Here is an 18876-nt window from a genome sequence, read left to right as displayed (position 1 = left end):
CGCCGATCGCGACCTGAAGTCGTCCATGTCGCACGCCTAAAGCCGTTTCATGCGCGTTAACAAACTGAAACAGTGTTTTTTTGTATTATTGTTGTATTGTAATTTATTCATTGTACTTTCTTGCATTATTATTGTACCTTCATCTTTAGTTAAAGCATCGAGACGATGCCTTTTTCAGAGGGGGGCAATGCCACGTTCCATTTCCCAAGCTTTTGTTATCGTCCCAAAACACCACACGATTCTCAGCGCAAACCGCGCCAGCAGTTTTCGAGAGGGTTCCGGACTGTAGTAGATCATTTCGATAAGATCACGCCCACTGTGCGAATGGTACAGATTGTTCTGGAACGTACGCCGCCGCCAGCGGTAGCGCTAGAACATTCGACGGCGGGAGTATAAATGCCGACGCGCTTCGCCGCTTGTCAGTTGTTGATCGAAGACCGACGCTGCGTTCGCCGTTATCAGTCCGAGACTGCTATCTGTGCAAGACTGCTGCTGTAATTAGACTTTCCCTTTACCGGGCACAGGTTCACCCAAATAATCAGTTAAATCCCAACACGAAGTTTTCTGTCTTTGGCCACGTCACGACCCCGTGACAATATATACTCAGGCAATCACAAAACAACGCATGCGGGTGCAGGCAAAAAGTACATCCGTGGCACCTCGAGACCACAGGGTATTTGATTGATATGTGGGGTTTAACGTCCTAAAACCACCGTATGATTATGAGAAACGCCGTAGTGGAGGGCTCCGGAAATTTCGACCACTTGGTGTTCTTTAACGTGCACCCAAATCTGAGCACACGAGCCTACAACATTTCCGCCTCCATCGTAAATGCAGCCGCTGCAGCCGGGATTCGATCCCGTGACCTGCGGGTCAGCAGCCGAGTACCTTAGCCACCAGACCACCGCGGCGGGGCAGAGAGAGACCACAGGGTAAAAGAAGAAAGATTATCTTGGAACATAATCTAGAAAAGCTAGCTGTTTATTGTGCAGTGAAACCGAAGGCTGGCTGACGAATGTTGACCCTTTTTTTTCATATGTGAAAAGCTTCTGTCAACTCGCGAGTTAATTCATTGTTAGATCGAAAAACCACTTCAATATTCTTAAAAAGAGGATAACAACCGCACTCACTGCAATGAGCCGCGAGATGCGATGCACCCAAGGATTTCAAAGAAGAATTGTGCTCCCTAAGACGAACATTGACGTACCTTCCCGACTAACCTATGTACACTTTACCACAGCTAAAAGGAGTCATGTAAACAATACCCATTGCACAGTCCATGAACTTTTTGCTGTGTTTCATGCGACATTGCGGAAACTCTCTGCGCATGCGCGAAGAAATAGACTGCAGTTTGCTTTTGGCTGAGAAAAAATGCACATAGACTTTATATCTATTATCAAGTTGCTTAAGTTCATGCGACGTCTCATGAGGGTAAGGAATCACTGCTATCTTCCTACCTTTGCTACTCTCATCACCACGCCCCGAGTAGTTCCCTTCAAATTTAAGTTTCTTAATCATGTTGTTACACATGGACGTGACGACATCGTTAGGATACCCTGCTTGAACTGGTTTCTTTACTTGACTGTCAAAGCTCATTTTCATTCTGTGTTGGCAGGACTTTTTTCAGAACAAAACACATACTCTTAGTAACAATACTTCTCTTCACTAACTTAGAGTGGCTCGACCTGTAATTGAGTATAGGCTTTACGGATTTAGGACAATAATACCAGCAAACATGCAGGGGTTTGAAGACCAAGTTAAGATCTAGAAATTGCAGTTGCTTGAGAAGCGGCAATTCAAAAGAAAGGTTAGTTTCTTGCCTGTTTCTTTAAAAACTTTGAAATTATTCACAACATCTCGTGTAAAATCTGAGGACGTAGTGAACACAAAAAAATTATCGACGTATCTGAATACGTGAATCGGGAGTCCTGACAAATGCTTTTGAAGTGCCACATCAATATTTCCGAGAAAAATTTCGCTTAAAATCGGAGCTACTGCAGAGCCTATGCATATCCCTGATATCTGGACATAAAGATTACCACCCAAAGCCACAAAGGTTGACCTCAGATAGAAGCTAAGTAATTCCAGAAAACTAGATACTAGATACCAGATACTAGATTCTAGAAACTAGAACTAGATTTTTTAGCCTGAAGTGTGGAACTTCTGTTTCTAGTTTTCTGGGACTACTTAGCTTCTACCTGAAGTCAAGCTTTGTGGCTTGGGGTGGTAGTCTTTATGTCCAGAGATCAGGGATATGCATAGGCTCTTCAGTAGCTCCGATTTTATGCGAAATTTTTCTTGGAAAGATTGATGTGGCACTTCAAAAGAATTTTTCAGGACTGCTGGTTCACGTATTCAGATACGTCGATGATTTTCTTGTGTTCACTACGTCCTCAGATTTTACGCGAGATGTTGTGAGTATTTTGAAGGTTTTTAAAGAAACAGGCAAGAAACTAACCTTTTCTTTTGAATTGCCGCGTCTAAAGCAAATGCAATTTCTAGATCTTAAGTTGGTCTTCGAACCCCAGCATGATTGCTGGTATTATTGTCCTAGATCCGTAAAGCCTATACTCAACTACAGGTCGAGCCGCTCTAAGCTAGTGAAGAGAAGTACTGTTACTACGAGTTTGGGTTTCGCTCTGAAAAAGTCCTGCCAACACAGAATGAAAATGAGCTTTGATAGTCAAGTAAAGAAACTAGTACAAGCAGGGTATCCTAACTATGTCATCACGTCTGTGTGTAACAACATGATTAAGAAACTTAAATTTGAAGGGAACTACTCGGGGCGTGGTGATGAGAGTAGCAAAGGTAGGAAGATAGCAGTGATTCCTTACCTTCATAAGACATCGCATGAACTTAAACAACTTGCTAATAGATATAAAGTCGATGTGCTTTTTCTCAGCCAAAAGCAAACTGCAGTCTATTTTTTCGCGCATGCGCAGAGAGTTTCCGCAATGTCGCATGAAACACAGCAAAAAAGTTCGTGGACTGCGCAATGGGCGTTGTTTACATGACTCCTTTTAGCTGTGGTAAAGTGTACATAGGTTAGTCGGGAAGGTACGTCAATGTTCGTCTTATGGAGCACAATTCTTCTTTAAAATCCTTGGGTGCATCGCATCTCGCGGCTCATTGCAGTGAGTGCGGTTGTTATCCTCTTTTTAAGAATATTGAACTGGTTTTTCGATCTAACAATGAATTAACTCGCGAGTTGACAGAAGCTTTCCACATAAGAAAAAGAGGTGAACAATATGTCAGCCAGCCTTCGGTTTCGCTGCACGATAAAGAGCTAGCTTTTCTAGATTATGTTCCAAGATAATCTTTCTTCTTTTACCCTGTGGTCTCGAGGTGCCATGGATGTACTTTTTGTCTGCACACGCATGCATTGTTTTGTGATTGCCTGAGAACATATTCTTCCCTTTCTAATAAATCGTTTAGTTACGAGAAAGTGCTTGTCCCCTCTTCCTTTCTGTTTATTCGTGCGCTTGAACTGACAGTTATACCATGCATATCCAACTAACCCAACTTTCGATTCTGTTCTAGTTGTTATCGTTGCACAAGTGCAAACAACTGGTTCTATGAACATCTGCAACCGTTCAACGTATGTCTGTGCGTGCAACATTTGTTCATACATTTAGCGTCATTACATAGCGCGCGTGTCGCTCAATAAAAAAATTGGAACAAGGTCATTTTCCCTTCACATGTTTTGCATAACGTCGATTCCCAGGTACGTGGGATCTGCCGAATATTTTTTTCATCTCTGTGAATTTCCTCAGTTTTTACAGTTTGGCACAGTCACCTTACAGCAGCCTTCAATGTCCGGGCGTCCACAATAATTCAATAAAACTGAAGAATAAGCTGGATGAGCTGCTAGATGCGGGGTGCCTCGATGAGATTCATGAATTGACTGCTGCTTGTGAAGCCCTCCCTGACCACACTGATCTCATTGGACGCAAAAGTGACTCCAGGATCACTTAGTACGTCAGTGGCTATGTGGCCAGGAAGATGGTCAAAAAGACGAAGTGCAACGAATGTAGATGGTTTTTGCTTCACTCTGAGAATTCTCGCTCGCTTCCGGCAGAGTCATGCCTCACATGTTATACAGGTGGCCTTCTGTACCCGTCCGAGCCTTTAACAGACCTGGTCACAGCTATGGAAGGTGCATTCATCTATTGCTTCAGTTTCAACAAGTTGAAAAGTGACAGCATAACAGATCGACCTTAACCCTTGCCTGTCTGTGAAGAGGTTAAATATTGTCGGCTGTGAACACCACGAACAGAAAGTGACAAATCAGATAGTAGGATTCTTTACACTGACCAGAATGCATTTTCTCGTTGCTGAAGAAAATGCGATCAGTCAAAAAAGAGAGAGAAAAAATGAAGTTCTTAAAGTTGAGATGTATGCCTTAGCTGTCATAATGTTAACTCAGCGAACAAGGTCTTATTTTATGTCATTGTGAATTACTCACGTTCTGTTGTTTTTGTGATTTTACTATTGCCTTGTTTACATTGTTGCGAATCTCCCATTAACAATTGTGATGTCACTGCCTCGCTGCGTTTCACATATGCAGAAATAGATTTTTTCGTGATCTGGTTTGTAACTGTATCCATGTTTGCCAATCAAATCTCGGTGTGAGGTGTGTATTGCCCATTGTATCATCGTATATTTGCTGTTCTTTTTAGCTGCCTTATTCACTTGCTTTAGCTGAGTTTCGTTCAACTTGCAGTTCTCTCCAACCCTAAAGGGGTGGTGTCACCAAACTTGTGGAATGTGCGTTCTTTGCTGTAAGCGTTTCTTTCAGCTCCAGGAAGCTCGATACACGCACCACTATTCGTGTATTTTCACTAGATAATTTATTATTCCGATGTTTATGTGGACCATTTTCGGTTTCGGTTTCGCGTCGCCGAGTTGGGCCGTGACGTCGAAGCATAGGTGGCTTGTTGACGTGACCACACGATGCACTTCGTGCAGGGTATCGTCTGCTCTCAACACACGTGCCACGCAAGCGCCAGCAAAACAAACGCGCTGACAATCGCCATGGCCAGCTGCAGTAGCCAAGATTCTGAATCCTCTGCATCCGCGTCCAACCCCGATGAGGATGTCGACTTTTTTTTTCTGGAAGCAGCGAGGAGGATGACGCAGGCGGCTTGATGTTGTGTTTATTTTTTATGATGTTTTTCGATTTTGTGAAAAGAAATGTCTTGCTTGTAAAATTAGGCCTTGATTGCGCAAGTCATAGATATAACGGTTACCAATGCCTTTACTTGCCTTGAGACGTCACGGAGAAAACTGCGGTATCAAAGTGAAAACTGCACGAACTTTGTTTTCGTGTCAAGCTCACGGCAAGTCATTTGATTCTCTCTTTTCTAAGCTTCGTAGCTGATATACTACGAAGTGAATTAAAACACTAGTTTTCAGTGTGAATAGCGCACTGCCAGAATTGTTACAGGTAAACCCTGCCCGCAGGGTAGCGTGAAATATTTGCAACAAAAAACTACTTATACGCGGGCGCGAGGACGGGCATCTCGAAAGCGACCGCAGCGCCGCCGCATCCGGATGAATTCCCGCTCGCTCTCCGGTTCGCCGATGCAATAGTGTTTGAGAAGGGGGCAGTGGATAGAGGTGTGCGCCGAGGCGATTTCGACCGGCGGCGGCGTGGGGGTCGTTCAGAGTCGGCGGCGGCGGCGTCGTGGCGCACGCCGGTTATTTCATCGGCGGCGGCGGTGCCGGCGGCGCGGAAACCGAAACTAAAAATTCAAAAGGCTGTTCTGGCACAGGTTACTGAATTAGTTGGAATTCAGGGATTTTCATCGAAATAGCACTAATGACACTACACAGATGTGTCGACATCACGATGAATGAAAAGCGTTTTGTAAAATAGTTTTTATTTCGCTTTCATAATAAAATACCCGTATTTCAATATATGTCCATGTTCTACGACGAATGTGCAGCACTTTGCTTGTTTTTTTTATTTAAGATGCAGCAGTTTGTTTCTGTTGTTGGCTACGTCATACTTCATGAAACCTTCTTTCATTGAACATTGAGCAAGCACCGACGCACGTCACTCAGTTCGCTTTTTCCGAATCAGATCTCACTTTTACTCTGTATGCTGCACACACACAAAAAAAGAAGCACCTCTGCTACGAGTTTTCTTATTGCGATTGCAGAAAACCGCTTTTTTGAGTATCTGTCATGCCTCTAATGTTACTTTCCTTCAAACGAATCGAAATACCTACTTTTCACAATATGAGAATGTTTTATGTAGCGGTATAAGATGCGGAATAAAACAAATCTGCGCATTTAGTCAACTAGTCCTCACCGCAGCGTTCAATGAATGAAGTGTAGACCTGGGCGTGGGCGAGGCGGGTGGTGCAAAAGGGGCACTTGATCCCTTCAAGCCGCACCAGCACTTGCTACCTACTCTAGCGACACCAACACGACCCCCTCCCTCAGCCATGATGCAAGTTGAAAAAAGGGTTTGCTTACCCCCAAGACAAAAACCTGTCGATGGCCATATGTGCAGATGAGAGCAAATGCAATATTTGCTCAGATACACAGTCCACACTGGTCACGACCTTGAGGGCCGTTGACCATGCCTGCAGAGAACGTTGACTCCCGACCCCTTTGTGCTCGGTCAGGGGAGGTGAACACCCCTTGCAAGTGGGCCCCATTAAAATTTCTCTTAAAAACGTCACAAATAAGAATGCTTGATAAGTATATATAAAACATTCAACTTTTAATGCTTTTTCGTAACGTGTACACGTGCTCAATACCCATCAGGTGTATGAGACAATGAAAATCGCAACTGCCACTCTCGACTGGTTCCGGAAAAGACTCAATAGAAGAATGCAATTACGAGTGCTGGAAAGCTAAGTTCGTTTGTCAATGTGATTTCTCGGCATGATTTTGATTGTTATATAAACAAAAATAAAACCTGCAAAATATTAAAACAAAATGGCTGCTATTGCAAGATGTGTGTCCCCCTTCGTGATTTTTCTAGACTTACGCGTCCGCAAGCCACATCTGGTGTCACAAACTTGCAAGTGCCCCCCTCCTCCCCACGACATCTCCCAATACCCCCCTCCCCAATAAAAAGGCCCAATGAAGGCCTCCGTAGGCCTCCGTGATTGCCTACTGGCGCACGGTGGGCCATTTCGGTTGCTAGGACAAACAGTACCGATTTCGACATGCTTTATTGAAGGTGCTGAAGGATCAAGAAAAGACCGATTGTTGTAAATTTCTTGAGAGTTCACTGATAGCTTCTTTGTGAATACCGTAGATTATTGAACCTCACTTTGCGTATAATGCTCCAAGGAAAAAAAATGGTTTCACCTTGTGTCACTGCAGAGTCAGAAGCCATCACATGGGCAGACGTCATTAAGCCTCTATATAACATTGCTAAGGTTCAGCACATTTGTACAAATAATTCTCGTTAATTGAACATTGAGTATAATCCTTGCTTGGGTTGGTGTGTGTGAAACATAAATTTGAAATTTAAAAATTGTCATTGTGGGTTTCTGCGGCAAAGACACATTGATTAAAACGGATGATTACGGAGCTACAGCAGAGGTAACATTCGTTATGTTTTTTTGTTATGGTAATGATAATGCGTTACCTTTTTTATGTATATATATATATATATATATATAACGTGAAGCCGTGAAACGTTCCCTTTCTTTTATTAGAGTAACGAGTAAAGTATTTAGTTACTTTTTACTGTAACGGATACAACCCTAAATATATAGACTTACAGGAGTGATGTCCGCCCACACCGTCAGTTGTGGTTGCGGTCTATAGGCTGGCTGTACACATTACATAGATATATTCCTTTCATCTAGCACGTGATAGTGAAGGTTTGCTCGACCTTTGAGGAATACACAACAGGGTTCAAATCCCGGCTGCGGCGGCTGCATTTCCGATGGAGGCGGAAATGCCGTAGGCCCGTGTGCTCAGATTTGGGTGCACGTTAAAGAACCCCAGGTGGTCAAAATTTCTGGAGTCCTCCACTACGGCGTCTCTCATAATCATATGGTGGTTTTGGGACGTTAAACCCCACAAATCAATCATCAATACACAACAGCTTCTTAATAATATGCATATCATCCAACAGAAGCGTGCACTTCGTTTCGCTAAAATTTACAGTCAACGTGAGTGCTGTCGTCACGCCGTATGTTTCAGGTCGAAACTTAGCCTACTCAAAATACCCAAAGATGTCGATCCACCTAGCAACGCGTGGCTACCCGCTGACGGTTCTGTATGAAAATAGCATCCACAGTGGAGCCTGTCGCATCTGCTGAAATTTTATCGCAACGTTATTATACTGCCACTTCGCTTGTATTTTTATGTCACTGCCTAGCGCAAAGGCACCGCCATTGTGGTTCAGTAGCTGAGGTACTCGGCTGCCGACCTGCAGGTCGCGCGATCGAATCCCGCCTGTGGCGGCTGCATTTTCGATAGAGGCGAAGATGCTGTAGGCCCATGTGTTCAGATACGGGTGCATGTTAAAGAACCCCAGGTTGTCATAACTTCTGGAGTCCTCCACTTCGGCATCTCTCATAATCATATGGTGGTTTTGAAACGTTAAACACCACATATTAATCAATTGCCTTGTGCAAAGCACGCTTGGCTGTCTGCGAAAATCCTAGATTATTTTAGAATCTTCTGATAAGCTTGAGACACCTACAATACTGATGATGTTCGATGCCACGGGTATATATAGCGACGTACCTTCACGCAGATCATAGTACCGACGACCAATGCTCTAATTACCGCTATCTGCGTAAAGCGTGAATTTCTAGTACTTTGTACTTTTCTAGGCACACGTTCACGAAATAAAAAGTGTCGTCTTGAGGAACCCAAGTACCATATTCTTTGCCGTCGCAACCACGTGGCAATATGGTGAGATGAGAATGGTGAAATTATTGATACAACACAGTGAGATGGAGCGTAAGTACACGGCCAAGTTTTATTTAATATGCATATACCACAAGCTATCTTCTTCTATAGAACCAATATAATGCGGATTTGTTAAATTACTGTGAAGTTGAATGTCAAGAAAGGAAGAACACGAACTTGGAAAGAGACAGTGGAGACGAAAAGTGATAGGTATCGACGTAAAGTTTGATCGGTCATTCCACGCCGAACGTCCAAGGCGTTTTGGTGACTACCTCAGGTGTATTCGAAAAATGTCGGGCTGATTTACACCATGAAAGCAGTCTATAGCGAAAATGTTTTGCAGAGAAAAATGGTTTTGGTCATTTATATATGTGACCAAAATACCGGCTATAGGCTGGGCCCTATATCATGTCCTAAGATAAAAGCACATTTACTGAGCGAGTCTATATAGGCTCCATTTATTTTGCCAACCTATGGTTCCGAATATTTAAAACTTCCTACTATGGCGTGCCTTGTTGTCGTATTGACGTTCCGGCTTGTAAAGCCGAAAAATTTATTTTTCAAATGATAAAACTGTTCATATCTCCTCCTCCCCGGAACTCATTCTATGTCCTTTGATAAACACCAGTCATCTATCTTTAAAAAATGCTTGGATATCAACTATTCATAACTCTCATTTAAGAATGTGGAAATGAAATGACCTTCAATAAATGACCGATGAGGTGAAATATTAACATTTGCGTGCTTGTGTGCGTGTGTATCGGCCTCCCTGGCTGGGCGCCGCTTGGACGCGGAGGATGATTGCAGCTAAGCCTACCCTGCTTTGTTCCGGGCCAACGCTCTCGAGGTGCGCCTAAAGTGGGGACAACACAAAAGTCATACTTCGAATTCTTTAGGGCTTTTGGCTCCCCTCGTCAAAAACTCTTTGGACACGCCTGACTGACGACGGCCTAGGAAGAGCTGTTTGAAATCGAGGCTGCTTGATTTGTTCGACGTGCCACGAGACGCGCTTGGGATCCGTCGTCAGGTATGTTTCCCACACTCTGTGGTGCTTGGAAGTCTTCCATTCCCTCAAGCCCTAGCCTGCCTAGCACTGCAGACCCTATTCTGCATGTGCGATGCAATGTTATTGCACTGTGCTGTGTTGTGCGTATTATTGCACTGTGACCTACGTTGTGTTTCTCTCTCACCGTGTGGCGAACTGAACGTCCATTCTCTCTCTTTCCTGGGTTGAAAAGAAGGCAGTATTTGACTTCTTCTCGCTTTCTCCCTCTCTCGTTCTTTTATCCTTATTCGCTGCGCCCTGCGCTCCCTGCTGGGCTGCAGAAATTAGACGCCTTCTTCTAACCACTCCCCCCCCCCGCCCCCAGTTCGGCGGACGGAGATGAAGACGACAATAGACCTCTAACAGGGACGTCACCGCGTGACGTCACCGGTGCACGTGCAAGGCGGTGGTTGGCAAAACACTCCTGCCGGGGCCTGTGTGGGTGCAGTCGCTCGTGCTTGGGGCAATTTTTTCTTCCTTTTGAAAGCGTAATCTTCATCTCACAGTGGCAACATTAGCTGTGGCATGTGTCAGAGAACATCTAGGTGTGTGATAAAGTGCGTGATGAAATGTTCGCTACGCTGGCCGGCTGACTGTTTATCTACGAGAAGTGAACACACGTGACGGTCTGTGCGAGGAACAGCGGCATCTTCTTTGAAAATGTGCAGTGTTGACGGTGGCGTGTAGTGTGCGTTAAAAGGCATCGACAATATTGGTTCATCTTTACAGACGGTAAAATTGGGAATATTGTGCATGGTGTGTGCAGTGTGAATAATGCGATGCGTCCTGTTTGCGAAAACACTGGTATTCGTTGTGGGCCGGTTTCAGTATCAGATTGTCGATATAACTTTACGATCTGACATTTTAGTCAAGGTAAAAATGCATTTGACGCGATTATCCGCGAGTGGGTACATCTCAACGTATGCGTGGTTTGCAGAAAAATAAAAGTACATGATCTCCTGGTGATATATACGACTACGCATGAGCTGTAAGCATGTTGTAGCGTTGCCGAATCTGCCTATACGCTTCACCACGGCTATAACTCGTAATATCGGATACCTGATATGTGTTAATGGAAACAGCGGAGATTTGGGTTTCTCATCTACTTTGTACTTTTACGACTCAATCTTTATAAAGTGAAAATGCGCGTTAGAAGTTTGTCTATCAGGCCTAAAGGAGCGATAGGTACGAAAACACGTTATAGGTGTCAAATGCAGCAAGATAACTGTGCCAGATAATATTATATATAATATCACGATGTCGGGTTTTACATAACATGAATTTTTACTAGGTTATTGAGAAACGCAGCGACAGAACTTCACTTTGATTTTCACGAGGATATGTTAACCTCAGTCTAACCAACGGAAAGAAGTGGTGTTTTTTCCATTCATCTCCGATGAGACTTTTGGGCAATGAGTGAGAATCTTATCCGTGACTTTGCGCACAGCAGCTCAAAACCATGCTGCCGTCAATGCTGTACCTCATATTGCACATGCCACGATGGAAATAGAGTAAGTTTACAGCCATGCCATGCAAATATTTCTCAAAGAGCCAGTAATCGTTTACATTCAAAAGGTTCGCTTTCAAAAAAGATGAGATTTTTTTTATGGCTATCATCTACGTGGGTGAAGCCAACTGCATGTTAGTTGAAAAATTGAATTGCTGCACAAACTTGAAGAAAAAACAAGAGAGACAGGAAAGAGCGCAGTCAAGTTTGTGCAGCAATTCAATTTTTCAAGTATGAACCAACTAGTCTGCAAAAAAGTATTGCATGTTAGTCGCGTCTCTCAGTACTCTGAACAGTTTCTCCGTCCATCCAACTGCGATGAGCGAATTTCCACACTATGAGCAGTAACCCTTCAGTGACCCCCTTCTTTCAAATTTCAAAAGCTGTAACTTTAGAACATAGCAATGTAGAAATTTCTGTCGAAAGAATGCAGACAAGCAGCTCTGCTATGCAGAAAGATGCCGCCGGCGGAACTTTCTTGCCAACCAGCACCTGTTTCGAGAGAGGGTGTAGGGGGCGGGGTGCCCGCAGTGACGTCACACTGTTTACAAAAAGGGAGAGGTCTATTCCTTCGGGCTACCCTGAACTGAATGGACATGCAGTCTGTCAGTTTACAGTGATCTGCACGGTGGCTTTCCTGTAAGGTTTGTTTTTCAACCAAAAACTCTCGTTCACAGACTGCTTTTCTTTCTCATTTTGAGCCCGCGAGTACAACAAAATGTCACCTCTCCAAATTCTAGCGAAGGCACGCGAGTACAACAAGATCTCAAAAAGGGGAATGGCAAAAATGAAATGAGCGAGAAAAGCAGTGTGTGAATGAGAGTTTTGAAAAACTAACCTTACAGAAAAGCTGCCTTGCAGATTATTGCAAACTGTCCATTGTTTTTTCCTGCAGAGAATTTTAGGAAGATCAGGGCTTAAAACGCGAACAGAGACACTCTGATACAGCTCTCAGAAGCTCCCATCAAGCTTCCATGATGCTACCATCAACATATAGTATTACGCTACCTTTAGTGTGTAAATAGTGTATATAAACGTTCCTCTTATCAGCCCAGGCTACTCTGCACGACTTCTACCAGAGACTTGGCTAGCTCCTTCGAATACATCACGAGCAAGCGAAAGGGCACGGAGTTGTAGAGGCGAAAATGTGCAACATCACATCGCTTTTATTACGTGACATATTCGTTCTCCGCTGCATTCCCCCGCTCGTGTCCGCAGATAACGTTCCAGTTTTTATAGCGAAGACACACCGTTGATTGCGGTCACGTCATTGAATATCAATTAAACAGCGGTTGCATTATTTATTTGCAAATTACTTCACCATAAAGTATGGTGAAGTAATTTATTACTTGGTCACCTGAAGAGCTTTCTAACTTTACTTACTGTTTATCAAGACCTGAATATAATGTTAAGATTTATTTTGTTGATTCTGAGCATTACCTTTGCAACAGAAGTACATCACCACTGCCCGCAACAATTATTATTCATCTTTCCCAGTGCCTGTAGGTCCGTTGAAGTTACGTGATGAAAATATGTTTGCTGGACTACGTCATATATGACATGCCGGTTAAGTGTCTGTCTCCGCATTATTGACGAATCCAGCCGTCTCTTGTAAACTTTCTGCTGGCAAGTTTTTGAAATTTTATTTTGTTATTTTTAAAACTGGTGGCCTCAGACAAGCTTAATACGCCTCTGCTCACCACTGGATAGCGTTGTTACGCGCGGCGCCTGGGCTGACGGGGGAGAGAGGCGTTCTTTGTTCATCAAACAAGTCACCAAAGGGCTGCCAGCCTGCTGTCCGCCGTGTTTCGTCCATCTTAGCCGGGAAGTGAGGTGGCATTCCGACACCATAAGACGTTCGACGAGACGACCACAATGGTTTCTTGGCGTCACAGGTCCAATGTGATGACCACGCCCCAATCAAAGACGTTGACTTGAGCGAGTGTGAGCGGTACCGTCAGAAATGGTGTGTGTGTCCCGTGATTCAACAGCACATTCTGGACCCATTACCTGATTTAGTCAAAACGCACACTTTATAATGAGCCACCCAGCTCATTCGCAAGAGATCTCTCACTCTGTCTGTACAGAACGTAATAAATCCTCTGTTAAGTTTGCCATCCTACTCCTGAGTGCACATGCGTTTTCTTTTCTGTCTCTTTACACCCCCCTTCTTGCCCCTATTTCTCCACCCCCAGAGTTGGGCAGCAAACCGGATGCCAAGATCTGGTTGATCCCCATCCTTGCTTTCTCTCTCTTGCCATCTTACTGCCTTGGCATCTTCATCCCGGATATCTTATGCCTGAAAAGGCCGGTACCAACGAAGGTTAAAGAATAAAACAGATGGTGAATATTTTCTGCAGCATGTTGAGACGCTGCATATGAGTGGTCATCCTCGAAAATCATCAACTTTAACACCACGGACAGGTGATGATATACCCTGAGTAGGTTCGAGCATGTATTATGCCTCGATGCTTTTATTCTCCATTAAACTTCTCCCTTTCGATTTCATCCTTCGGGGCTTTGTGTAGTCCTTCACCTAACGCACTGCATTCGTGCTGCACTGCTACTACTTCATTTCTTCTGTATATACGTCCTGTTTCGGGCACGGTCACAGGCTGCCATCTTGGACTGATAATGACGCCGTTTTGCCTCCATATAAATATTCGAATAGTGCTACGGTGAACTCGCATGCATCAACACGCTGGGCCAGTACATTCAACGTCGTATGACCATAATCATTGCTAATTACGACAATTTAAACCCAGCAAAAATTGCTTTTAAGCCTAAGATGGCAGCGTCTATGCTTTACTGTAACTGTTACATTTATTTTTGTCAATTTGTCTAATATATCACTTCATGCAGCGGCCGCAGAACTTGTGCAGCTTTTCATAGTGGTACTCTCGGTCTCTGAAGCTGGATGAAGATAACTAAGAAGCCTGGTTTATACTGGCTACATAAAATGTGAAACAAAGCTCTAAATTAAGATGAAAAAGAAAAAGACAAATCTGTGAAAAAGTCAGTATTGGCGCATAAATGGCGCGCTGATTGCGCCGATGAGAATCATCGGCGGCGGCGGCGGCGGCGCGCCGATCAGTTCGCGTCGGCGGCGGCGGCGCGGTGAAAACTCTCGGCGGCGGCGCGCCGACCAGTCGGCGCACACCTCTAGCAGTGGAGTGAACAAGGCGACCGCGCCGTATCTCGACTGAATCTCCGGCAGGTGACACTAGCGGCGGCGCTGGAGTCGCATGGTACTGAACCTTCCTCCGTGGTACTGAAGATCTCAAAAGCGTACGCACTGGGAGCGCGCGCGAGTAGCCCGCGAAAGCGTGTATTTGCTTGTTTTTAGCGCGTTGAATGAGTTTCAGAGCCTTTATCTGTGTACGCACACCTGCCAAGCGCAATAGTGCACGAGTAAATATGCAGACATGCAGAAATTGCGTCGGGACATTCACTGTTTCAAGAGCCTGCCAACAAAAAAGAAAAGAAAACATGTAGTGCAATCATAATTTGCACGTATCCGCCTAGCTTTTCACTCAAGCAGGGCTTTGAGCGGCGCTACGTCATAAGTGGCTACTGGTGGGCTACAAAAAGGGAAGTATCAAAATCGCGAATAAATCATACGCTCGTTTTGTCGGTAGTTTTTATGTCCAGAGCACCATTCCTCACATAAGTCCACACGCCCTCGATTGTTTCATGAGAAACCCGATTATAAGTAATGTCACCACATTTATATCGGTGCCGACTTAGTTTTATCACCTCAGGTTAGCGGAAGATAATAATTAATGCTTTCTGAAAGGCTTTTCTTTGTTTTAACCGCATACTTTCGCGCTCATTTTGCTTCTTTTATGAGAGCTATAGGAGGCCGAACCAGGGAGCCGATCTGAAAGAACGCCTGTACCTCCTAGTAAAGAACTCTATGCGAAAGGGGTTATCTTGAACATATTAAATATGCCAGTTTTATAGTTTACATAGCCCCTCTGTTACTCTTCGTGAATTCACTGTAACCAGTTCTCATTTTGTATTGACAGTCTATATTGTACTGCTTTTCTAATATTATGTTGGCGTAACGTCGTTGCAAGCGAGGAAATTTATAACGATGTTTATTCAGTATTATAGCTGTAGTTCTTTTATTAAGTGTCAAAAGTGTAGGCGGGCGTTCGTGCATATTGTTTTGAGAAATATAACTTGTATATGTGCATAATAATAATAAACACACATACAATATATATATATATATATATATATATATATATATATATATATATATATATATATATATATATATATATATATATATATATATATATATATATATATATATATAATAAGGGAAAGTAGTGTATACCTAAGGGCTCGTTTTTCCTTGTTTTAACACAATAATAATGAGATCTAACAGACAGTAATGCCAAGAAATGTAGAGGGGAAGTTATTAGAACCTATGTAATGTAAATAAGAAGAAAGAAAAGTGGATGAAAAAATAACCAACCGTGGGCAGGAATCGAACCTACGACCTTCGAATCGCTACGACCTTCGAAGAGCATCGAACGCGTTATTCGAAGGTCACTCCGACGATGATTCACTCCGACGAAGGCAGGCCCACCTGCCGAAACGTTAGTAAAACTAGTGTTTTCTCGCACGTTTGTCGACCTCTTTTTCTACCGCATTTTCCACCGGATCCATTGAGTTTCACCCCACCATATATATATATATATATATATATATATATATATATATATATATATATATATATATATATTATTTATTTTATTTATTTCCAATACTGCTGCTCTCATCTGAGAGCGTAGCAGGAGGGCAATACAAAAAGTGCAATATATAAAACATAAAACATTTCAGGAACAATGAAATATCTAATAAATGTAAAAAAAGAGGTTACAATAAATATAAGGCAAGAACAAATAGCGTTTACCAAAATATATACAATGAATACATTTATCACACTATTGAGACAGGCCTGTAGTTATATCCTCTCTGTGTCGAGGATTAGTTGCTTGTGCCTTCAATTTTATTAACAAATTCCGAGAATGATTTGGTGTTTGTGATCGATGGATGTACTTGATTCCATTCCCTAATGGCAAGTGCAAAAAAAAGAATGCTTGAAGGTTTCATTACTATATGAATATTCTGTTAGTATATTGGGATGCTGTTGGCGTGTAGGTCGGGTTTCGGAAAACGAAATGTACTTCGACACGTTTATCTTGAAACTGTTGTGAATTATCTGAAACAAGAATTTTAAGCGGGCTTCTTTCGCCCTTTCTAGCAGCGTTTTTAGATTGGATGCGTTTAAAAGGTAAGTTGGGGAGTCAGTGCGCCTGTACCTGTTGTGAATAAATCTTATCGCTTTTCTTTGCACTGCTTCCAGTTTCCTTATGTTAGTCTTTGTATGCGGGAACCAAACCACGTTGGCATATTCTAAAATCGGTCTTATAAATGTCTTATAGGCAAGCAGCTTTATTGGGGTGGGAGCTAGTTTTAGGCTTCTTTTAAGAAAAAATAACTTGCGTAGTGCTGCTGCGGAAACGTTATCTATGTGCTGGGTCCAGTTAAGGTCCGAAGTAAGCGTCACCCCTAAATATTTATGTTGGTTTACTTTAGGTAGCATGGTGCCGTCGACTGCATAGTTGAATATTGAGGGCTGTTTTCTTTTAGTTATTGTGATCACAGCGGATTTTTTTACGTTTATTGACATCTGCCATTGTTTACACCATTCGGATATTGTGTTTAGGGAGGCACTCAGCGCAAGGTGGTCTGTATGGCTATTGATTTCCTGATATATAACACAATCGTCAGCAAAAAGTTTTATGTTAGAGTCGATGTTTGTTGCAATGTCGTTGATATAGATTAAAAATAACAATGGTCCAAGAACTGATCCTTGTGGTACGCCTGATGATACAGAAACGGTTTTCGATGTAGCTTGTTCAAAGAATACGAATTGTTTTCGATTGAGCAAAAAGTCCTTAATCCAACTGGCGAATGAGGTGTTACCTAAGATGGCTTCCAATTTCGCAATTAATTTGTTATGGCAGACACTGTCAAATGCTTTTGAAAAATCTAATAGGACCATATCTGTTTGACTGCGGCGATTGAGGCTATGTGCAAGGTCATGTACAACTTCGGTCAATTGTGTAATAGTTGATAAACCGTTTCGAAATCCATGCTGGTTGGGAGAAAAAAAATGTATTTGTTCAAGGAAAGATGTGATGTGTTTAAAAATAACATGTTCTAGTAGTTTGCACGATGTACTTGTAAGAGATATAGGTCTATAGTTCGATACCAGGACTTTATCTCCGGATTTATGTATTGGTATGACTTTAGCTAATTTCCAGTCAGACGGTAATTTAGCGAGCTGCAAGGATTTCCTAAAAATTATTCCGAGATATTTACTACTCCATTCCGCGTACCTTTTAAGAAATTCGTTCGGAATGTTATCGGGACCACTAGATTTCCTGGGATCAATTTTCAATAAAAGATTCATGACACCGGCATCTGTAATGATTAGGTCATCGATGGTCGTGGTAATGCGCGAACTAATAGAGGGTACATTTTTATTTTCAGCTGTGAATACAGATTGAAAAAAGTTGTTAAATGACTCAGCTTTATCTTGTTTTTCTTTTGCAGATAGTTGTGTCACTGCCCCCTTTACACTGAAATGTTTCCAGAACCTGCGAGGGTTATTTGCAAGGAAACTCGGCAGAGTTACGTTAAAGTAATGATCTTTTGCCGCTTTGGTTTTATCTCGTAGATCAGTCTTAGCGTTCTGCAGTTTTAAAGTTATCGACTGGCTTTGGTTATTTTTTGCTGTTTTACGAAGACGATTCACGCGACGTTTTGAGTGAATAACTTCACGCGTGATCCATGGGTTTGACCTCTGCTGTTTTCTAGTTTTTTGGGGAACATACTTATCGATACAAAAAAATATAATTGATTTGAACTTAATCCATAGAGCGTCTATGTCACATGATGCGTCCGACGCGAGTTGTGAAAAGTTGGCAAACTCGTAGTCTAAGTGTGTTAGTATGCTGTTGTCGTCTGCTCTTTGAAAGTCAGCAATCACAGACACTTCGTCACGATTGATTTGGGTATTGCTAATAGGTAGAATGCATAGCGGTATATCGTGGTCCGAAATGCCTTCAATAATACTCGATTTAACGGCACTTATCGGGAAGTGTTGGCTGAGAAGGATAAGATCCAGGATGTTTTTAACGGCACCTTGTGTGCGCGTAGGCTCAGTTACGATTTGTTGAAGGTTAAAGGCAAGCATAATATCAAGGAGAGCTTCAGAGGCTGCTGACGAGTGATGCATAGTATTCCATTCTATGTCAGCAAGATTGAAATCACCCATCAGCAGTACTTTCGAATTTCTCACATTTTGATGCATGAATTCTTGAATGGCCGATATACTTTCATGACCCGA

This window comes from Rhipicephalus microplus, chromosome 3 (genome assembly GCF_043290135.1).
Source record: "Rhipicephalus microplus isolate Deutch F79 chromosome 3, USDA_Rmic, whole genome shotgun sequence".
NCBI classification, from domain to species: domain Eukaryota; kingdom Metazoa; phylum Arthropoda; class Arachnida; order Ixodida; family Ixodidae; genus Rhipicephalus; species Rhipicephalus microplus.
This window is presented reverse-complemented; position numbering follows the sequence as displayed.